Source organism: Arvicola amphibius, chromosome 1 (genome assembly GCF_903992535.2).
Source record: "Arvicola amphibius chromosome 1, mArvAmp1.2, whole genome shotgun sequence".
In the NCBI taxonomy this organism is placed as follows: domain Eukaryota; kingdom Metazoa; phylum Chordata; class Mammalia; order Rodentia; family Cricetidae; genus Arvicola; species Arvicola amphibius.
This window is the reverse complement of record NC_052047.1, coordinates 182,825,622-182,849,521: the sequence shown is the minus strand read 5'-3', so window position 1 is coordinate 182,849,521 and position 23,900 is coordinate 182,825,622. Positions and strand designations below refer to the sequence as shown.

Below are 23,900 nucleotides of genomic sequence, written 5' to 3'. Positions count from 1 at the left end.
CCATTTCTAGAAAGAGGGATATCTAGGTTGTTTCCAGGTTCTGACTATTACAAATAAAGTTGCAGTGAACACAGTTGAGGAAATGTCCTCGTGGTATGACTGAGCATCCTTTGGGTATATGCCCAAAAGCAGTATAGATGGGCTTGTGATAAGTTGATTCCCAGTTTTCTAAGGAACAGCCACCCTGACTTCCAAAGTGGCTTTACAAGTTTGTACTCCCACCAGAAACAAAGGAGTGTTCCCCATGCTCCACATTCTTTCAAGCATAAGCTGTCATTTGTGGTTTTGATCTCAGCCATCCTGAGAGGCGTAGCATGCGATCTCAGAGTCATTTTGATTTGCATTTTCCTCATGACTAAGGATGTTGAACATCTTAAGTGTTTCTTGGCCAATTGAGATTCTTCTGTTGAGAATTCTCTGTTGAGATATGCACCCCATTTTTTAATTATATTATTTGGTTTGTTGATATCTAGTTTCTTGAGTTCTTTATATATTTTGGAATTCAGCCCTCTGTTGGATGTGGGCTAGGTGAAGATCTTTTCCCATTCTATAAGCTGCCCAGAAAACATAACTATTTTTAGAGAGAAATATCTTCTGTTCATCTGCTCATCTATTAGTACATATTTTTTCATAGTTTATCACAAAACTTGAAAAAATAATTATGCTTAAGTCTTAAATATTTTAATGTACATATTATTAATTAAAGGCTATTTTTTGTGTGCTAATGAGATGACTCAGCAGGTAAAAGTACTTGTGGCCAAAACTGAGGATGTGACCCTGATCTCCAAAATTCACAAGGTAGAAAGAGATAAGTGACTCCTACAAGTTGTCCCATGGCCTCCATTTACATGCTCCATTTACATTTACACATATGAACAGATATAAACACACACAAATATTATTGTCATATAGAGTGTTGGGAGCTGGGAACCCCCCAGATTCTGAGTTTCTTGTAAACAACTTGCTTTCCTCTGCTCTGAGACAGCTTGCAGCTGTTCTGAGCACTCCTGAGAACCCCCAGGAGTTCCTGATGACAGGGGAGTGCTTTCCGGTAGGTTTGACTGGGGCATGGCTATCAGTTAAGGATCCCTATATAAGCTGGCCCTGGACACACTAAAGGGGGCTTTCCTGTTTCAAGGATGACCCGTGTCTCTGGCTGTGTGTCTTTGTGTGTTTCAATCTCCAGCCCCTTACCTGGTTCATGAACTGTATGGTAGCGCATGGAGCACAGACGGGCTTGGTGCGCTACATAAAAGAGTGTAAAAATTTCCACCCAAACTTTCCATACATGAAAACAACAGATATCCATTCACTGCTCCAATAAATACATACAGATATCAAATTGAGTTTTATGACTTTAAGTTAGAATTTTAGAACCTCCATTTTGCATAATAAGACTGTGGTGTTCAAAGAGGGACAATAATTTGTTCAAAATTAAGCAGAGAATGAACCATCCACTTTGTCTCACATCATCCACAACTTAGGTAATGTGATTTCTCTGATTCATAGTACCCAGACCTATCAATAAAGTCACCCGTATTGTATATACACTTAAGCAAAGCGAGATTTTATACACTTAGTGATAAAGTATACTTTTTGATCATCTCTTTAAACAATGAAAAATCTAGCCAAGATCAAGAGCTGTTCTTACTTCTTTATTCAGTTACGCTCATTTATTCATGTATTTTTTAGTTTGCAAAATAATATTAAAGTTCTATTTCCACTACTACTTTGTCCCTTCATCCTTATCACTTGTCTTTCAAAGGGCAGTATTCAGACTGTAAGATCTGTAATGCTGAAAGAAAATAGTAAAACAATGACTGTTTGAGTTGTGGCTCCATTAACAATTTAAAGATTTTCAGGCAAAATCTTCTGGGAATTAAAAGTGTTAGAGACTACTGAGTATCTGCTGTTGCTTAGACTCAGTATGAAAGCTAAGGTGAGCTGATAATACTAATTTGAGCATGTGTTCTATGCCAGAAATTGTATGACGTCCTTTATCCTGATTATACGCTCAGTCTTCTTAAGTCTCTCACTACTGTTGTTGTGAACATTTAACCACTGAGGAATCTGAGGTCCAAACATGATTAAGAATCTTTCTCAGGATCAATCATAAACGATATAGTCAGAATTCAATTCTAGACCTGTTAGATCTCACAAGCCATATTACAAGTCTCTTTGCTGCACTGTCTTCAAGATACACATATTTTTATATATTAGGCTGTCAAGAAAAATTATGTTAGGGTAGCTCAGAAGGCAGAATTTGGATCAGAAAATGGCCATTAGAGGGAAGTTGGTTTAGACTCAGCTTGGGGAGTTTTTATAACAGAGCTGTCAAGAAGTGGGCAAGGCAGCACTGTGGAGCAGCAAGCTTCAGACAGGAGTAAATGTAGTCAAAGATTGGACTTCTCAGGAATTCCCCCAAGCTGTCATCACTCAGAGAAACTGTATGAGTTACCAGAAATTCTGTTCTTTCCAATTGTATGTTTTTAACAATTTATACAATTAAATGCCACACTATAAAATGAATCTAAAGCATTTCTATAAGCACCTAAGATACTCTTGTGCTTTTCTCCAACCAACAGCCCCCATCCCATCCCAGATATCCAGTGCAGAAATGAGGTGAAAGCGCTAATGCTTTTCCTAGGGTTTCTCTTTGTTTTCCCCCGAGTTCCATGTAAAAAGAATCATAGTAACTGGGTTGGTTCTCAGCACAGTGATCTCAAGTCAGTCCTGCTGTTGAATGCATCCAGCACTCATTACATTTTGCTGCTGAGTAATACTCTATACCAGCACGACCTTTTTCATAATCTACTGATAGACAATTAGATTGTTTCCAGATTTTAGCTACTGTGAATAAAATTGCTATAAATATTAGTGAAAAGATTTTATGCAAACCTTTATTTCAATAAAGACATCAGGATAGAATTCATGTTAAATGAATGACATTTCCAGAGTTTCCAAAGTAGTTGTACTATTTCACTTTCTTTTTTTTTATTTTTTTGAGCTCTACATTTTTCTCTGCTCCCCTCCCCTTCAACCCTCTCCCATGGTCCCCATGCTCCCAATTTACTCAGGAGAGCTTGTCTTTTTCTACTTCCTATGTAGATTAGATCCACGTATGTCTCTCTTAGGGTCCTCGTTGTCTAGGTTCTTTGGGATTGTGATTTGTATGCTGGTTTTCTTTGCTTTGTGTTAAAAAAACACTTATGAGTGAGTATGTATAATAATTGTCTTTCTGGACCTGGGTTACCTCACACAAAATGATGCTTTCTAGCTCCATCCATTTGCCTGCAAATTTCAAGATTTTATTATTTTTTTATGCTGTGTAGTACTCCATTGTGTAAATGTGCCACATTTTCCTTATCTATTCTTCAGTCGAGGGGCATTTAGGTGGTTTCTAGGTTCTGGCTGTGACAAACAATGCTTCTATGAACATAGTTGAGAATGTGTCCTTCTGGTATGGTTGACCATCCTTTGGATATATACCCAAAGTGGTATTGCTGAGTCTTGAAAAAGGTTGTTTCCTAATGTTCTGAGAAATTGCCATACTGATATCCAAAGGGGCTGTACCAGGTTGCACTCCCACCTGCAATGGAAGAGTGTTCCCTTTACCCCACATCCAGCATAAGTTGTCATCAGTGTTTTTGATCTTGGCCATTCTTAAAGGTCTAAGATGGAATCTCAGAGTTGTTTTGATCTACAGAGACACTAAGAATAACAATTAATAAATGGGACCTCCTGAAACTGAAAAGCTTCTGTAAAGCAAAGGACACAGTCAATAAGACAAAACAATAGCCTACCAAATGGGAAAAGATCTTCATTATTTCACTTTCTTATCAACAATATATGAAAGAGTTCTTGTTATTCCAAATATTCAACAGTGTTCAGAATTCAGTTTTTTACATTTTATCCATTTTGATAGACATATAGTAGTAGTCTATTATACATTTTTATAACTGTATTGATGGATGTAATTGGCATATAATAAACACTTCAGATACTCAATTTGTTGAATCATATATACCTATAAAGCCACTACCATCACTTATATCTGCTTTCTTTTTGGAGCCACCAACCAACTCTCATGATATGGAGACTTCTTATTAGTTATGAATGCTCAGCCTAACTTAGCACTGATTTTAATCTGTTTCTCTTCTTTGTCTCAGTGCTTTTTACCTTTCTTTCTGTATATCTACTTTCCTGCTGTCTTTATGTCTGTCTGTCTGGCATCTTCTAGCCTCAGGTGTGTCAGGTCAGACATGCAAAATCTTTCCCAGTAGATCACAACCTCATGGTGAACACAGATTATTAGAAATGGATTAAATTAAGATGTAAGAATTAGCTAATAAGAGGCTAGAGATAGTGAGCCAGATGGTGTTTTAATTAATACAATTTCTGTGTGGTTCTTTTGGGAGCTAAGCTAGCTGGATGGCCGGGACAAAAAGCAGGCCCTCTCCCTTCCTTACAATAGATTGGCTGCCCAACGTGGTCAACTAACTCCACGTAAAACCTAAGAGAGTATATACCCAAGAGTGATATAGCTGGGTCTTGAAGTAGATCAATTCCCAATTTTATGAGAAACCACCCTAATGATTTCCAAAGTGTCTGTACAAGTTTGTACTTTCACCAGCAATGGAGGAGTGTTCCTCTTGCTTCATATCCTCTCCAACATGAGCTGTCACTTGTGTTATTTATCTTAGTCATTGGGACAGGTGTCAGATGGAATCTCAGAATTCTTTTGATTTGCATTTCCCTAGTAACTAAGGATGTTGAACATTTCTTCTCAGTCATTTGAGATTCCTCTGAAAATCCTCATTTTAGATCTGTACTTATGGTCAAGGGCAAATTGTGTAAGTTGTGTCTACTGGGTTTATTTCTTTTCCACCACCTATCCACATACCAGTCATTCTGTCATGTGTTAGATGAGGAACTCCTCTGCCCTCTCACCTGAGTCTCTGTCTACTGTATTTCAGCATATTCTCACAGTCACCCTCCATCTCATAAAGATGAGATCAATACTAGCTGCTCTTAACCAATCATCACCTGTCACTTGTACAACATTTTTAAGGTCTAAATATTGCCTCTCACCATTAAGGCATCATTTCCTTTGGAATTTTCTTGAGACTCGCTCCAGAACATTTTAGCCTATCACATCACCTCTTCTCTTATATTTTACAGTTTTTTGATTGTGTATGAATGTTCCTAGATACTTTCTTTAGCTTTTTCTTCCATTTCATCAATCCTTTTCTGCCTTGTTGTATATGTCTGTATGTGCACACATGTGTGTCTGTGTGTGAAGGTACATATGTATATGTACACATGTATGGAGACCAGAGGGAAACCTCAAATGTCATTCTTTAGGTAAGGTAGACCATTTTGTATGGGTTGGTTTGGGGGAGGGAGTTATTTTTTGAGTCACGGTATCTCACTGATCAGGAGCTCTCTGAGTGGGCTAGGCTGGCTAACCAAGGAGCCTCAGGAACCTGTGTATCTCTGATTTCCTCAGTAATGATATTCAGTCATATGCCACTGCACGTGAGGACTGAACTTCACAGTTGCACAGAAAGCACTTTATTGGCTACACTGTCTCACCAGCCCCTACTTCTGCTTTTTAAATCTGCTTAATCATTGATTGAGTTTCATATTTGAGTGGTTCCATTTTTCTCTACTTGAAGTTCTGTTTTCCTTTTCAAATCTGTCCCAATTTTTCCATGTATAAGATCTATTGCATTTCTTCTTTTGAATAATTGTTTTCTCATATTTTGTGAATGTTATTTTCAAATGTGATAATATCCTTTGGATCTAATTATAATACATTTTTGGTCTTGACAAGGAAAAATAGATAGGAATTGGCCTGTCTTCTGTTGGTACTTAAAGAAATTCCTTCAATTTTTAAAGGTTCCTTTCTGCTAAGATTGCATATTGCTTTTGCTCAGTACCTGTTGAACCATAGTCTGCTACTATTTAAATATAACTATATACTAATGATTCTTTTTAGCCACCAGTGTAAGTTTAGGGTATATATTCATTTGAAGGCCAATTCCTATCTCTTTTTTTTTCCAGAAATTTTTTAGCACCTCTTGTGAATGTCAAGAGATGCAACTTCCATTGCTACAATTTTTTATGGAAATGTTATTTGTAGGTTTTATTGTTTAATAGTTTAATGTTTTCCTTGCTATAGTCTTTGATAATCTGGTTTTATTCGGGATAGTCTATTTGATTTTCTGTCCTGAGAAGTTCTTGACTTAATTCCCTGTTCTTATATTCAGTATACTAATGCCAGAGCCCAAGATTTCTCGGCACTGGTGAATATATCCAAGGTTTTGAACTTTAGTACTTCATTTTTATGTTGTATTCCCTAATTTCTTTTATTATTTGTTTCTCTTACTTTCTTGCTACCTCATTGATATCCTTATAGGGTATTATATCCAGAACTTAATATTTGTACATATGTCAAGTAGTATTTGTAGAATGTAACTTGTTCTTTGTCTTGAAAGTGTGTAGACATTTTCTTTTAATGTCTATTCTTTTAGCTGATGACTTTCTTATTGTTATCTGCCTATATAAAAACAGATGTTTAGATGGAATTGTAGCCTTTTATTTTAAAGAGAAAGGGACTATTTGACTAGCTTTTTGAGTGTATACCAATTACTTAATCATTTTAACTTCATTCTAAAACTAAAAGTGATAGCATTGTATACAAGAATTAAATGGTATACGTAGCACCCTTAATGAGTAAATGAACTTGGTAAGTTCACATTAATTTCTAGTCTGTTCTGATATAGAGGGAAACTTTACAGCAGCTTAATATTGCAGATAAAACAATCTTAATAGCATTTTTCAACAATGTACTTCTGTCACAGAAGTTAGTCACAGTTATTGGCTACAGAGATAATTAAAATCATTCAGGGAGATGGAAGTCTTTTCACACAGCAATTAATTTTAGTTGTCAGTCAGTCAGCTGGTTGATGAGTCAGCTTGTGGTTTTAGGAAGTGGGAGCTGGGACTCAGTGGAAGGGGCACTGGAGCAATGTTATTTGTCCTCAGGGTATCTTGAAATGGTTGTAAAGATCTTAGGAATGTTTGAAGTTTATAGATTATGAGACCTGGAGTATAAGGTTTACATTTATTGATTATTTTTATTGTTTTCTATAGTTATTAGGATGATAAATACCCAATAAATAGTTGTCAAATTATGTAGAAGATGGACTTTATGTCAGAATATACTGAAATATTTTTGTTCAAATTTGTACCCAAACTCATTTTAGATACTTGTGGTTGAAGTTCTGGGAACTTGACTATCTGCTATCTTGAAGTCTGACAAGAATTTGGATATTACAGTAGAGATATAGTGCCCCTAATTCTGAGGGCTTCTTATCTTATAATGGCGTTGTATTTCCTTATGTTTTTTTCCTCATACGCTAGTTTAATTTTGATATACATTTACTCATCATTTTACATATACTCACTCCCTAGTTTACTTTCTAATAGATATGTAACCAAGTGTTGGGAGTATAAATAATTTGCTCACATTCTCAATTTAAGACAGTAACTATTAAATTGTTAAGAATTAAATACTACTAGTGTAATTCTATTGTTTCACAAATCAGAAATGGATGTTTTACAACTCTGATCTTCAGCCGAACCTGTTCAACAGGGATTGGATTATTTATATTGTCAATCCTTTTGTACTAAGGATCATTCTGAAGCTTTGATAACTTGTTAGCAAATGGCGTTAAGTGGTTGTTGCTACTATTGAATATATTTTTCATATTTAGGACAAGACATTGAAAATAGAAACATTTATTTATGTTTTAATTAATTAATTAATTAATTGATGACTTCTCAGCCCAAACACAGTTTCTGTTCCCTCTGCCTTCTCCTCTCAATTCCTCCCCCTAAACTACCCCCATCTACTCTTCCATTCTATTCAGAAAATGGCAGCCCTCCCATGTATATCAGCCAGTCACAGCATATCAAGCTACAGTAAAACTAGGGCACCACCTTGGAGGAGGTAACCCAGTAAGAGGAAAGGGTCCTAAAAGCAGGTGACAGAGTCAGAGACAGCTCCTGGTCCTTCTGTTGGGAGTCTCACAAGAAGACCAAGCTACACAACCTTAATATATGTTGCAAAGGGCATAGGTCAGTCTCATGCAAGTTCTCCGGTTGATGGTTCGGTCTCTGTGAGGCCCTGTGAGTTTAAGCTAGTTGATTTTGTGGGTTTTCTTATCATGTCCTTGGTCCTTCTGGTTCCCATAATCCTTCCTAACCCTCTCCCACAAGATTCCCCTAGGTCCACCTAAATCTGGCTGTGGGTCTTTGCGTCTATTTCTATCAGTTGCTGGGGGAAACCTCTATGATGACAATTGGACTGGGCAATGATTCGTGAGTATAGCAGAATATCATTAGGAGTCATTTTATTGACTTTTTCTTTTTCTGTTTGCTAGTCATGTTTGGTTCTACCCTAGGTCTCTGGGCTGCCAGCCTCTGGGTCCTTGCCCTCCATGCAATGTCAAGTATGGGCTCTGTCTCATGGTATGGGTCTCAAGCTGGACCAGTCATTGGTTGGCTACTCCCATAATTTCTGCACCATCTTTACCCCAGTATATCTTGTAGGCAGGGCAAATTGTAGATCAAAGGTTATGTGGCTGGGTTGTGGTCCTAATCTCTTTACTGGAAGTCTTGCCTGGTTACAGGAGCTGGCCAGTTCAGGCTCTATATCTCTCCTTGCTAAGAGTCTTAGCTAGGATCATCCTCATAGATTCCCTGGAGTTTCCATTACACTAGGTTTCTATCTCATCCCATAAATGTCCCTGATTCCAGTTATCTTTATCAATACTCTCTCCCTCCATCCTCCCCTCACCTGATCCCTCCTATTTCCATACCCAGCCCACTGTCCAGCTCCCTGTCCACTTGTGATGTTTATTCTATTTCTTCTTCACAATGGCAGTCATGTGTGTCTTGTCCGCTCAGATCAGATAACCCCCAACTCATTGAGCCCTTTTTGTTACTTAGCTTCTTTGGGTCTGTGGATTGTAACATGGTTTTCCATTACTTTATAGCTAATATCCACCTATAAGTGAATATATACCATGTTAGTATTTCTGAGTCTGGATTACCTAATTTGGGATAATCTTTCCTAGTTCCATCCATTTGCCTTTAAATTTCATGATGTCATTGTTTTTAACAGATGAGCAATACTCCAATGTATAAATGTACCATATTTTTATTCATTTTTTGATTGATGGACATCTAGGTTGTTTTCCAGTTTCTGGCTATTACGAATAAAGCTACTATGAACATAGTTGAGCAAGTGTCCTTGTGGTTCGATAGTGTGTCCTTTGGATGTATGCCCAGGAGCTGTTATAGCTGGACCTTGAGGTAGGTTAACAAGTGACAGCTCATGCTGTCAAGAATGTGGAACACTGGGAAATATATTAATGTGCTCTGTACCTTATATCATAGATGATTTAACTAAAAAAATCTCTGATTTATAAAAGAACAAGGTTCAATTCTGATATTCATACATTTTAAAGTGCTTCCAAAAAGTTGATTGACAATGAAATTAATGTGCACGTGTATATTTATGGGAGTCATATTACATCAATGAAGTTCCTAATCTTTATTAAATAAATTTATAGAATCAGTGATTCAATAGAATGCCCAGAGAAAATTGAATTCTAATCTTATTACTAAAATAGCCTTATCAAAAGCATCCTTTCTAGTCACCTTATGCATTTAGCACAGCTATGTCTGAGGCTACAGTTAGCTACTCAAATTGTTGACCCTTTTCCAACACAAGGTATCCAAAAGTGCCACTTATTAGTATTATCCTTTAATTGGACTTTTTGTATACTCAGCTAATTATAAAAATATATTATATAATGGTAATAAAACTTGAAAAAAAACTTCAAAATATATAATAATTAAATTTACCTGGGCATAAACTTATTTTAATTTTCCCATGTTACTTCCTTGCATGCATATTTTAATGTGATTGAGTTTTATGGTGCACAAACAATTTGTGTCCTGTTTCCTTCACTTAGACCCATATTATAAGGTCATCCACACTTTGCAGTGATTCTTGCAGTGACTTCTCAATTCTCTATCAGGCTTTTTACCACTTTTTACTTATTGAGAATTTTTATTTGGGGATTTTTTTCCTCTTAAGTTAGTAACACATTTTAATTAAGTACCCTTGTCTTGTCTTTACAATTAAAACTTAATAACTAGTTCCCAAGAGTAGAATGTTAAGTCAAAACATAAAAAGACAGATTATAGATTATATAGTTTTAATACTAAACAGGTATGGAGATCTATGTGAGTAGTACAGACCTTCATCTGGATTTAACTCAAACTTAACAACAACTGTTTCAGACAACCGTATCATCTCCTTTACTTTAGAATTTATAGCTGAGCTAAACAACTTAAACAAATGGGTTTTGGAGCCTGATTCTGAAAATGAGGGTGTGCACTTTGGAAACATTGCATGAATTTCTTGTTCTGGATATATTCTATCAAATTGCTCTTTGATAGTATTTTATCTCTAGAGTTGAACTCTGGCTTATCCTTACCGGTCATGATGAGGATATAGAATGTAAAGACCTTTAGAAAAAACTGTATTTTCCTTCATCTTCCTACTCTTTTCTCTAACATATCTATTGTGTTTAATATAAAAGTAAGAAGTGTCCTGTAGCTAATAATAGACTTGTTGAGCTGGCAGAGAACTCCTGGAGTATCTCTTGAACACTTAATAAAACAAGGTTCAGAAGAGAGAAATTATTTGTTCAACATCAAACCAGTGTCACTTGATTCCAGAACCTTTTATAGTATACTTTGCTACTATGCAGTTGCTTGTCTCTCTTACACTTGTATATAGATACTGACCATAAATTTTGTCAAATGAGCTCAACTTTAAAACTTTAAAAACTTAAATAAACCTCAAATCTAGGACTGAATTTATTTTCAGTTCTTATTTCTTATGGTTAAGGAAAAGAAAAAATCTAAATCAAGCATACATGTATGCCTTATATAAGAATGTGATTAACCCGATACTGGCAAGACTGGTATGGTCACTGATTCTGATACTGTGAAGACTGAATTACTAGTCTCTCTCTCTCTCTTTTTTTTTTTTTTTTTTTTTTTTTTTGGTTTTTCGAGACAGGGTTTCTCTGTAGCTTTGGAGCCTGTCCTGGAACTAGCTCTTGTAGACCAGGCTGGTCTCGAATTCACAGAGATCCGCCTGCCTCTGCCTCCTGAGTGCTGGGATTAAAGGCGTGCGCCATCGCCGCCCGGCTGAATTACTAGTCTCATAGACCCTTCAGAAACCCCACACAGGGAGGAGTCTCAGGTTTGTTTGGGTTCTCACAATTACTTGTTTTTGGTGGGGAATTCTGTTTATAGTTAACAAGAGACTTACTAAGGCCTTATGAACTGTACAGAAACACTTTTTAAAATAAATTGACATATGCTTGATATTTTATGCTAGTCAATCTGAAGAGAAGAGTGAATGAGCATTTACTGTATTGCAAATTTATGTATAATATATCTTCATTTATATAATCTCCAAACAGAAAATATTGTTATTCCTATTTTGCAGAGGATTTGATAGCCTAAAACCAAGTGTCAGGTATGGGTTGCCTCTTTTCCAGTTGTTGGTCAGTGGATTCCCATAAACAACCACCTCAAAATATTACTAGCTATTGCTATTATGCTTAATTGCCCTCTAAAACTTGAAAGTGAGACCCTGTTACTGAAGACACCACACACTGGAACTATTGGTTGCAGAAAAATCAAGATGGAGCTGACCTAAGAGATTTAATCCTCACTGACTATTTTTCACAGTGCTAGATGTTGGATACACTTCAATGACTTAGACAAGTACTCACGACTCTCACACAATTATGATCACTGCAAGGTATGATAAATGACTGGACTTGCAAAATATGTTCACTAGTCAAACAGTGGCACAAGTATTAAAGGAGTAACAAACCACTTTCTGCTTGGGTTTACAGCCTGTTCCACAACAAATCCCATGTCTGATGCTGTTTATCTGTGTTCAACACCTGAGACTTGGCTGGGACCTATGCCATAGGGAAGAAGCTAATATTATTACTCTACTAAATGGATATAATATTAAACCAACCCCAACACTAATCTTTTATACTCATAATTAGGGTCTCTCAAACCTGTTTTTAATTCATTCAATTTTTTTTAAAAAAAAATGCCAATCCAAATTCCCACTCTCTCCTCTCCTCCCATTCCCTCCACATACACCCTCTTTTTGCAGTGACACTCAACTGGCCAACATGCATTCATTAGAATTTGCAGAGTGTTCAGCTCTAAATGAGACATCTATAAAACCCCTCCCTGCAAGGTTCAAGGATCATCACAGAAGATAGGGCAGGGGAATTAAAAAGGCCAGAATTGTGGCTATCTCCAGCAATAGCACATATCAGTTCATAGTGGCTGTGACCATAAGCACAAGACATGCACAAGACCAAGCCAGCCAAAATTCCAGCATGGATGTTTGAGGGTTTTTTAAAATCCCACCATGAGTTGTGAAGCTACTGTCAATGGGTGGCTACTGGTGAAGGGGGAATGTTTTCTTCAGGGATATGCCCTCTGAAAAGCTACCCATGTTCCAGTCGATGTCCCTATGTCTGTGCACATGCAAATAGCAGCAAGAGGACTCAGGAGTTTAGAAAGTTGTTAAATTTTGAACTTTTGTGGGATTTCTATGTGTTCAAACATGTGTGTCTCTGTGTCTAAATGTGTTGCTTGTGTGCTTTCCTTAGCTCTTTTTCTTCTGTATGTTTGTTTTGTCCTATAGTGTGTATGTTTGTTTTGTCCTATAGTGTGTATGTGTGTGTGTGTGTGTGTGTGTGTGTGTGTGTGTTGTGTGTGTGTGTGTGTTTAGCTGCCAAGGATATGGGTGTTTTTATTTTATTTTATTTTTTTAAATTTTTTATTATTAAAAATTTCCGCCTCCTCCCCACCTCCCATTTCCCTTCCCCTTCCCCTACTCCCCTCCCCATCTCTCTCCAGTCCAAAAAGCAGTCAGGGTTCCCTGCCCTGTGGGAAGTCCAAGGTCCTCCCCGCTCCATCCAGGTCCAGGAAGGTGTGCATCTAAACAGACTAGGCTCCCTCAAAGCCAGTACATGCAGTAGGATCAAAACCCATTGCCATTGTCCTCGGCTTCTCAGTCAGCCCTCATTGTCCAAGACGTTTCAGAGAGTCCGGATTGATCCCATGGTTTTTCAATCCCAGTCGAGCTGGCCTTGGTGAGCTCCCATTAGATCAGCCCCACCGTCTCAGTGGGTGGGCGCACCCCTCACAGTCCTGACTTCCTTGCTCATGTTCTCCCTTCTTCAGCTCCTCATTTGGTCCTATTGTGTTTTTAAATTTTATTATTTTTATTTAAACAGTTTTCTAATGAGAGGGGGCATATATGGGTAGGAGGGGAGATGGGAAGGATCTAAGAAGAATTGGGGGAGGGAAAACCATAGTTAGAATATAGTGTATGAAAAATATATCTTCAATAAAAATAAATTCACATGAAATTGGGAAGAAAATGATGGGGGAAGAGAAGAAGAATTGAAGAGGAAAGAATGGGGCTATTTGATCAAAACATTATATGCATGCATGAAATTCTCAACAAAAAACAAACTTAAAAGTGTAGATAATGAAGAAAGAGACCATGAATTTGAAAGAGAGCAAAGAGGGCTATGTGGGAGAAGTCAGCAGGAGGAAGGGGAATGGAGAAATGCTCTTTGCCCCATCCACTGTGAGAATGAAGACCATTCTCAGCAATCAGACCATCAACATTCCAGAAAATGTGGACATCACTCTGAACCCGGGGCGCACAGTCATTGTGAAGAACCCCAGAGGAACCCTCCAGAGGGACTTTAATCACATCAATGTAGGGCTGAGCCTTCTTGGGAAGAAGAAGAGGCTCCGGGTTGACAAATGGTGGGGCTACAGGAAAGAACTGGCCACCATCAGAACCATCTGCAGCCACGTTCAAAACATGATCAAGGGTGTTACACTGGGCTTCTGCTACAAGATGAGGTCCGTGTATGCTCACTTCCCCATCAACGTCGTTATTCAGGAGAATGCGTCTTTGGTTGAAATCTGAAACTTGTTGGGTGAAAAATATATCCGCAGGGTTCGGATGAGGAAAGGCATTGCTTGTTCTGTCTCTCAAGCCCAGAAGGATGAATTAATCCTTGAAGGAAATGATATTGAACTTATTTCAAACTCAGTGGCTCTGATACAGCAAGCCATGACAGTTAAAAACAAGGATATCAGGAAGTTTTTGGATGGTGTCTATGTGTCTAAAAAGGGAACAGTGCAGCAGGCTGATGAGTAAGACCTAAGTTACCAGCTCCAGAAACAAAATCCTGAATTTTAATACGATCTGGGGTGTCTTTTGGGATAATAAAGGACTTGTATTGAAAAAAAAAAGACTGATACCTATTAATTTTGTTAGGTTTATTTTTTTGTGTTTTCACATTCTAATTTTAAATTGATTTAATTGTTTAATATTGTTTTTACCAAGGCTTACACTTTCTGTTTTTCAGAAAGGGTACATATGAACCAAATTTGGGAAATGCTTATTTTTTTATCTCTTCCCCATGAACTTCTCTTATTTTTCTTCAGTATTGTATTATTTATGCCTCTCCTCAGATTCTGCTCTCTACGATGTCTTAACGTTGTCTCGGTAAGACACATCTTTCTATCTCTGGTTAACTGTCTTTGCTTTTGAACACCCTCCTCCTGAACCTTGGATGCTGTTATTTCTCTGACCTTACAGTTTTTAACATGTTTATGTCTACCCTTCTTGTTTACCCATTTACTAGAGTTGCTGATCCTGTGTTGTCTATGTGGTTTACATTTTTAAAACCAGAAACATCTGTCTGGGGAGGAGATGCTATTGATAATTAAATTTAGATTTTTTTCATGTCTTAAATCTCTTTACCAGTGTAATTTTGTTCTTTCACACAACAATCAAGCTAGTAGGTAATATAAATTTTATTTCCCTGTAGAAATAAGAAGTTAATAATTTGAGGAAATGGTAATGAAGTTCTTGAGATCCAATTCTGGAATTCTCATGGCATTAAAACTGTTATTTTGATCCTTTTAAGTCTTGACCAACAAAATTACCTTATACTGGATGTTTTTGTAGTGTAAAATCCGAGGTGATGATCTAAACTTTGTGATTCAAGAACATACAGTTCTTGATATTTTAGTCACTTAAAATTTTAACATTTCACAGCACTGAATTTATTCCTCTGTATCTTTATAAATTACAGAGAGCCTCAAATAATTACATTTTTGCCATTTTCTTAAGAAATTAGAAGATTGGGGTAGATTGTTATAACATCATTGTCTTTATATGTATATAACAGATTGAAAATGATCATTAAAATTAATTTTTAAAAAGTCACCACACAAAATAATGAGTTACACTATGCCATTAATATACATGCCTATGTGTGTGTGTATATGTGTGTGTCATTCTGCCTTTCTCATATTTATTCCTCATAACCTTTTTTGTTCACTGTTCCTCTCTTGCTTATCCCCTGCCCACCTTTAAATAGTCCTTCTACTTTCCTATCATTCATTCCTTCTTATATTCTAGATCCTGCATATGAGAAAAAGCATGTAACATATTTACCTTTCTGAGTTTGGCTTATTTTGCTTAACATGATGGTCACACATACCACTATCTGCAAATGACTTAATTCTTCTTTGTGGCTAAATTAAAGGTCCATTGTGCTTATAGGTTGTATTTTTAATTTTTTTATTGTTTTATTGAACTATATATATATATATATATATATTTCTCTCTTCCCTTCCTCTACCCTCCCCTCCTAATCCTCTCCCATGGTCCCCATGCTCCCAATTCACTCAGGAGATTATTTTTCTACTTCCTATGTACATTAGATCCATGTATGTCTCTCTTAGGGTCCTCTTTATTGTTGTCTAGATTCTCTTTGATTGTGAATTGTAGGCTGCTTTTTCTTTTTTGCTTTATGTCTAAAAGTCAGTTATGAGTGAGCACATATGATATTTGTCTTTCTGGGTCTGGGTTACCTTACTCAATATGATGTTTTCTAGATCCATCAATTTGCTAACAAATTTCAAGATGTCATTATTTTTTTCTGCTGTGTAGTTCTCCATTGTGTAAATGTACCGCATTTTCCTTATCTATTCTTCAGTTGAGGGACATTTAGGTTGTTTCCAGGTTCTAGCTATGACAAGCAATGCTGCTATGAACATAGTTGAGCACATGTCCTTGTGGTACAATTGAGCATCCTTTGGGCATATACCCAAAAGTGGTATTACTGGGTCTTAAGGAAGGTTGTTTCCTAATGTTCTGAGAAATTGTCATACTGATATACAGAGGGGCTGTACCAGCTTGCATTCTCACCAGTAATGCAGAAGTGTTCCCTTTACTCCGCCCCCATCCTTTCCGGTATAAGTTGTCATCAGTGTTTTTGATCTTGGCCATTATTACAGGTGTAAGATGGAATCTCAGAGTTGTTTTGATTTGCATTTCTCTGATGACTAAGGATGTTGAGCATTTCCTTAAGTGTCTTTCAGCAATTTTAGATTCCTCTGTTAAAAATTCTCAGTTTGGGTCTGTACCCTATTTTTTAATTGGTTTATTTTTTCTTTTGGTGGCCAATTTCTTGAGTTTTTTGTATATTTTGGAGATCAGCCCTCTGTGTAATGTGAGGTTGGTGAAGATCTTTTCCCATTCCGTAGACTGCCATTTTTTCTTGATGACCATGTCCTTTGCTTTACAGAAGCTTCTCGGTTTCAGGAGATCCCTGTTTCTCTCAGTGTCTGTGCTACTGTGTTATATTTAAGAAGGGGTCTCCTGTGCTAATGTGTTCGAGTGTTCTTCACAGACATCCAAAGAACATTACACAACTTCATATGGAAGAAAAACAGTATAGCCAAAACAATCTTGCACAATAAAGGAACTCCTGGAGTCATCAGAATCCCTGACTTCACATTGTACTATAGAGCTACAGTACTCAAAACAGCCTAGTATTGGCATAAAAACAGACAGGAGGACCAATGGAACCAAGTGGAAGGCCCAGATATCAATCCACACACCTACGAACACCTAATTTTCGACAAAGAAGCAAAATATATGTATATAAAATGGAAAAAAGAAAGCATATTCAACAAATGGTGTTGATATAACTGGATAGCAACATGTACAAGAATGAAAATAGATCCATATCTATCACCATGCACAAAACTCAAGTCCAATTGGATCAAAGACCTCAACATAAAGGCAGCCACACGGAACCTTATAGAAGAGAAAGTAGGAAGTACACTTGAACACATTGGCACAGGGAATCACTTCCTAAATATAACGGCAGCAGCACAGACACTGAGAGAAACAATTAATAAATTGGACCTTTAGAAACTAAAAAGCTTCTGTAAAGCAAAGGACACGGTCATCACAACAACACGACAGCCTACAGAATGGGAAAAGATCTTCACTAACCCCACATCAGACAGAGGTCTGATCTCCAAAATATACAAAGAACACAAGAAATGGACACCAAAAGATCACATAATCTAATAAAAAATGGAGCACAGACCTAAACAGAGAACTCTCAACAGTGTAATCTAAAATGGCTGAAAGACACTTAAAGGAATGTTCAACATCCTTAGTCATCATAGAAATGCAAATCAAAACAACTCTGAGATTCCATCTTACACCTCTAAGAATGGCCAAGATCAAAAACACTGATGACAACTTATGCTGGAGAGGCTGTGGGGAAAAGGGAACACTTCTGCATTGCTGGTGGGATTACAAGCTGGTACAACCCCTTTGGATGTCATTGTGGCAATTTCTCAGAAAATTAGGAAACCACCTTCCTCAAGACCCAGTAATACCACATTTGGGTATATATCCAAAAGGTGCTCAATTGTGCCACAAAGACATGTGCTCAACTATGTTCGTAGCTGCATTGTTTGTCATAGCCAGAAACCGGAAACAACCTAAATTCCCTTCAACTGAAGAATGGATAAGGAAAATGTGGTACATTTACACAGTGGAGTACTATACAGCACAAAACAAAAACAAGATTTCGAATTTTGCCAGAAAATAGATGGAGCTAGAAAACATCATTTTGAGTGAGGTAACCCAGACACAGAAAGACAGTTATCACATGTACTCACTCATAAGTGGTTTTTAAACATAAAGCAAAAAAAATTAGCCTACAAATCATAATCCCAGAGAATCTAGATAACAATAAGGACCCTAAGAAAGACATACATCGATATAATCTACATAGGATGTAGAAAAGGACAAGATCTCCTGAGTAAATTAGGAGCATGGGGTCCTTGGAAGAGGATTGAACGGGAGGGGAGATGTAGGGAGGGGAGCAGAGAAAAATGCATAGCTCATTAAAAATAAAAATAATAAATTAAAAAATAGAACATACACACATACAAATCTTTTTCCACATTTTTACTCTGAGGTAATATCTGTCTTTGAAGTTAAGCTGTGTTTCTTGTATACAGCAGAAGGATGGACCCTGCATTCATATCCATTCTGTTATCCTGTGTCTTTTTATAGATTAATGGAGTCCATTGATAATAAGAGATGATTAATGACCAGTAATTGTTAATTCCTGTTTGAATTTCTAAATTTTTCATTTCCATAATTCCCTCAGTTTGTGTTTTCTTTATTGTTCCTATTTCTATTTCTGTGTCTTGAGTAGTTTTACTCATTTCCTTCAAGTATATTTTCTTTCTTCTTCCTCCCTCCCTCCCTCCCTCTCTCCCTCCCTCCCTCCCTCCCTCCCTCTCTCCCTCCCTTCCTCCCTCTCTCCCTCCCTCCCTCCCTCCCTCCTTCCCTTCCTCCCTCCCTTCCTTAAAGGATTTATTCATTTTCACTTTAAGGACCTCTATCATCTTTTTAAAGTTGGTTTTAAGGTTGTTTTCTTGTGCTTCAGCTGTATTAGAATATTCAGTGCTTGCTGTGGTAGGATAACTGGGTTCTGGTGGTGGCATAATGCCCTGGCTGTTGATTCTGTTTTTAAGCTGGCGTCTAGGCACCTGGTCTTGGGGCAATTATAGGTCCAGGTGCAGATTTCTGCTTTTTCTTTGTTGGATAGGTGTTTGTTTCCTTGGTTTCTGTTTCCCTTATGATCTTCTGGCCAGAGTAACCTATGGCTGAGCAGGAGATCTCCACTGGAGTTCTAGTAGCACTAGATTTCTAGTAGCAGGAGTAGCCTCTTGTCTGGCCAGGTGTCCTCCACAGGAGATGGGGGCTAGCATATAGTGATGGTGAGGGGTGGAATGATTAAGGGTGGACTAATTGGGCAGTGAGTGGGGGCAGTGATGAGTTGGGTTGGCCGCCTGTGTTTCTGGTAGCTGGTGTGTCTTATGATACAGCACGATTTCCAATTGATCTTAATAATAAAAAAACAGAGTAAGATATTAGTGGGTGAAAGCTGAAAGATCATAGAAGCAGAAAAGTAGTCAGCCACTAGTTCTTAACTCTGCAAAGTCTTCAGACCAAAGGAGGCAACATCATATTTCCATGAATCCTCAGGCTGAATGCCTTAAGTTTCTTTCTCCTCCTGGCTTATATTTCTCTCTCCACCTGTATCCCTTCCTGTCTCCACCTTTCCAGTGCTCAGATTAAAGGTGTGTGACTCCCAAATACTGGAATTAAAGATGTGAGCCACCACCACTTGGCTCTGTTTCTCTTTCAGGCTGAATCAATTTCATGTAGCCCATGGTGGCCTTGAACTAATAGAGTCTTCCTCTGTCTCCCAAGTGCTGGGATTAAAGGTGTGTGCCACCACTTCCTGGCCTCTGTGGCTAACTAGTGGCTAACTCTGTACTCTGATCTTTAGTCAAGCTTTATTTGTTACAGCACAAACAAAATATCTCCATGCTCTGGTCCGGTAGGGGGGCTCTGCTGGATTTGGGGGCTGGAATATTGTGATGAGGAGAGGAGGGCTGGTTGGAGGTGGGCTGGATAAGACTAAGTGGGGACAGTTCACAGGCAACCAGCCTACAAAGGGCTCTGATGGCCTGCCTGGCCTTTGGTGAGGCAGTGGGCTTCTACCAGAGTTGTGGGCCAAGGATGGTGACAGTGGAGGATAGGCATTTGAGGGGAGGTTAGGCAGGCATCAGACATGGTTGGAGTATGGCACTGTGTGGGTGGGGGTGGGCTTACCTGTGGTTCTGAGTGTGGCTGTGGTCTCTGGTAAATCAGAGGGCTTCCTTAGTAATGCTTTTTGTTTTAATTATATCTATGTTTACAGAGAAGTATAGTCAAGATATATAGATAGATAGATAGATAGATAGATAGATAGATAGATAGATAGACAGACAGACAGACAGACAGACAGACAGACAGACAGACAGACTTTGGTGATGCTCAGATGAATTTAAAAAATTAAAAAATTTAAAAAATACCAAGTCTGCTACCTATTGACTATAATGTCTTGGTTAGATTTCTTGCTTTCTCTGTCTTTCTTTGATGTCCTGTGTGTCTGTCTTTTATTGTAGTACCTATATCTTGGAGTTCATGTGAAGTTCAAAATGCTTAATACATGTTATTATATTTATTAGTAGAGAAATTATGATAAGATGAGATTTGAAAAGCAAAAAGGTAATCTACGTGGAGAAAAATCTATGTGGAGAAAAATAGTAGCAGGGGATATAGCTAAAATCATGAAGATTCTGCCAACTTGGCACCATAGCAATACTATGCTAGAGTATTAGTTACAAGTGAGTTAGGTTCTGGTAGGGCCACTCAGCTGAAAGGGGGGTTTCCTAACTAAGTGCGTCATGGTAATATGCCAAAGGTTCTTTGTAGTTAGTAAATTTAGCACAGAGACCTGTATTTAGTAAACACTCCACAAGACTATGTTGAATACTTAATGACTGATTTAACTGGTGCACTAACAATTTTCTTGGCTAAATCATTTTTTATATTTTACTCTTTGTGGAAAATGTTGAACCTATTTCAAGCCACCCTGTAGTTCGCCTCTGTTCAGTCCTAAGGTAGGTTTTTCTAGTTACAATAAAATAGTAATTTTGTCAGTTGTATATTAATATTCAAAGCATATGGATTTTATTGTAAGCAGCAGCAGCAATAGAAAATCTTTACTGTAAGCAGTCACTGGAGAGCAATGTCATTTAGAGAACTGAGTTGAGACCACTTATAATAGAAGTTATAACATACTCCCCCACTGGGTAGTAGTGGTGCATGCACTTGGCAAGGGGGGCAGAGATGGGCGGAGCTCTGTGAATGTGAGGCCAGCCTGGTCTGCAGAGTGAGTTCCAGGACAGCCAGGGCTACGCAGAGAAACCCTGTCTCAAAAAACAAAAAACAAAACAACAACAAAAACATACAAGCAACAAAGAAACCAACAACAACAACAAAAAACATTTCACCACTCTCTCCATGTATTTTTATTAATTTGAAGTTCTAAATTCTAGTTTATTCTAGACAAAAACAGCAGATGACTAGATATCATTATTCTACCTTTGTAGATAAGCTTTCATTAAGAGTTTTGTTTTGTTTGTGGGTTTTTAAAGATTGTTTTGGCTTAGTGATAATATTGAGCATGAGTTTTTTATGGATGTGAATATTTGTTTAAAAATCATGCTAAAAGCATGGCTTATTTTATTATGATTTAACATTTAATAAGAACCTACTATACACATGTTTCTTAGAGGTAACATCATCATTTTATTATAAAATAAAATGGATTTGAGCAACTTTTCTTTTTGCTTCTCAGTGATGAGGGGTTTAGTACCTTTAGCAGTAACACTTACTAGCCTATGTTTGTAAGGAAACATACATTGTCTCACTATGACTTTTATATTAAATAAAATTTAGATATATTTTCATAAAATATTGTGTAGATGTATAGTAAACCATTTTTAATCTTATTTGAAAGTTGGAATTACTTGCAAACAGTTTATATTACTTTAAAGTGAACAACTCTAACTCTGCTTATTTTGTAGTTGCCTTGCTTCTCCAGTTTTTATTGCTTTATTTTGTTTTAACTTTTTATAATTTTCTTTTTTATCTTTTTTTCTTTTTTATGGTTTATATTTTTATATTTAAAAATTTCCATCTCCTCCCCTCTTCCTCCCCCTTCCCTCCCCTCCCCTCTACCCATACCCCCACTCCCTCCCTCTCCAGGCCAAGGAGCCATCAGGGTTCCCTGCTCTATGTTAAGACCAAGGTCCTCCCAACTCCCCCCATTGTTTGAGAATGTCATATGTGCAAATAATAAGTTTGGATCAAACCACCCCATTCCCTCTCCTCTAATTTTACCTTTATTTCCCCACTACTTTTCCCTCCCAACATTTTGTGTTATTTTTTATTAAGTCCATTGAGTGCACTCAGTACTGCACGTATATACATGGGTTTAGGACCCCTCTAAAAGAAAACTTACTTTCCATCTCTAACAACTATCAGTTGCCAATGACTTCAGAGATAGGAGTGGGACTTCATGAGTCCATCCCCACCCGTATTGGGTTTGGCTCGCTTGATCTTGTGTGAGCAGTTCCAGCTTCTGGGAGTTCATGTATGGGATGGCACTATCATTTCTAGCAAATACTGTTTCCCTACAGATATCCATTGCCTCTGGCTCGTATAGCCTTTCCTTTCTTTTCCTTCCTTCCTTCCTTCCTTCCTTCCTTCCTTCCTTCCTTCCTTCCTTCCTTCCTTCCTTCCTTATTTTTTCCTTTATTGAAAATAGATTTGTTTTCATACAATATATCTGGTTATGCTTTTCCCTCCCCTAACTCCTCCAGGTTCTTCCTAATCTCTCTTCCTACTGGATCCACAGTCTTTCTCTCTCTTGTTAGAAAATGAACAGGCATCTAAAAATCATAACAAAATAAAACACAAAAATTGGAATAGGACAAAACAAAGCAGAGAAAAATGAAGAAAAAAAGCCCTAAACCTCAAAACAAAAACAACCACATACAAGTAACACACATAGACAGAGACACACAAGTTCAAACAGAGAAATCTCATAAAAAAAGCCAGAAGCCATAAAAGACATTTAAGGTTAAAAAAATGCACAGACAAAATATGAGACATAGAAGCTTCAGAGTTGCCATGTTTCGTGTTAGCATTCTACTGTTGAGCTTGGGCCCGATCTTAAGTGGTTTGTATCCTCACTGAGACTAAACTGTGGAAAACTAATTTTTGATTAGGAAGTTGTAATTAATTAGAAATAGCTTCTTAATTAGGGATGGGGTTTGTGTTCACTTCTTTTTTTGGCATTGGGACCCTTACTTGGTTACAGTGAATTATCTTTTTTTGTGTATTCTTGAATTCAATTTGCATGGATATTATTGAGGATTTTTTTTACATATGTGTTCATAAAAGATATTGTCAACACTTTACTTTTATTTTATTTATTGTTTTGTTTTTATATCCCAACAAAAGTTATCTTCCCTCTTCTTCCAGTCCCCCTCCATTTCCCCTGTACCCCTCCTCCCCTATCCACTCCTCCTCTGTAGAACGAACGGCAGGGCTGTTTCCTGCCACCCGGCTAGCTTTACCCAAAATAATTACACGGAAACTGTATTCTTTTAAAACACTGCCTGGCCCATAGTTTCAGCCTCTTATTGGCTAATTCTCACATCTTCCTTTAACCCATATTTAGTAATCTGTGTAGCACCACAAGGTGTGGCTTACCAGGAGAGATCTTAACCTGCATCCATCTTGGAGAGGAGAAGCATGGAGACTGCCTATGGCGACTGCCTGAAGCGTCTCCCCACTCTTTCCCAGAATTCTGTTCTGCCTACTCCACCTACCTAATTTTCTGTCTCTTAAAGGGTCAAGGCAGTTTTCTTTATTAATTAACCAATGAAAG

The 23,900-nt window shown here is 37.6% G+C and overlaps 1 protein-coding gene and 1 pseudogene across 3 annotated transcripts in view; both read left to right on the top strand.

Annotated features, from left to right (window-relative positions):
• Positions 1 to 23,900, top strand: part of Hpse2 (heparanase 2 (inactive)) — a 598,898-nt gene that overhangs the window by 249,889 nt on the left and 325,109 nt on the right. The gene's annotated exons all lie outside the window — the stretch shown is intronic.
• On the top strand, positions 13,796 to 14,374 carry LOC119814557 (annotated as a pseudogene).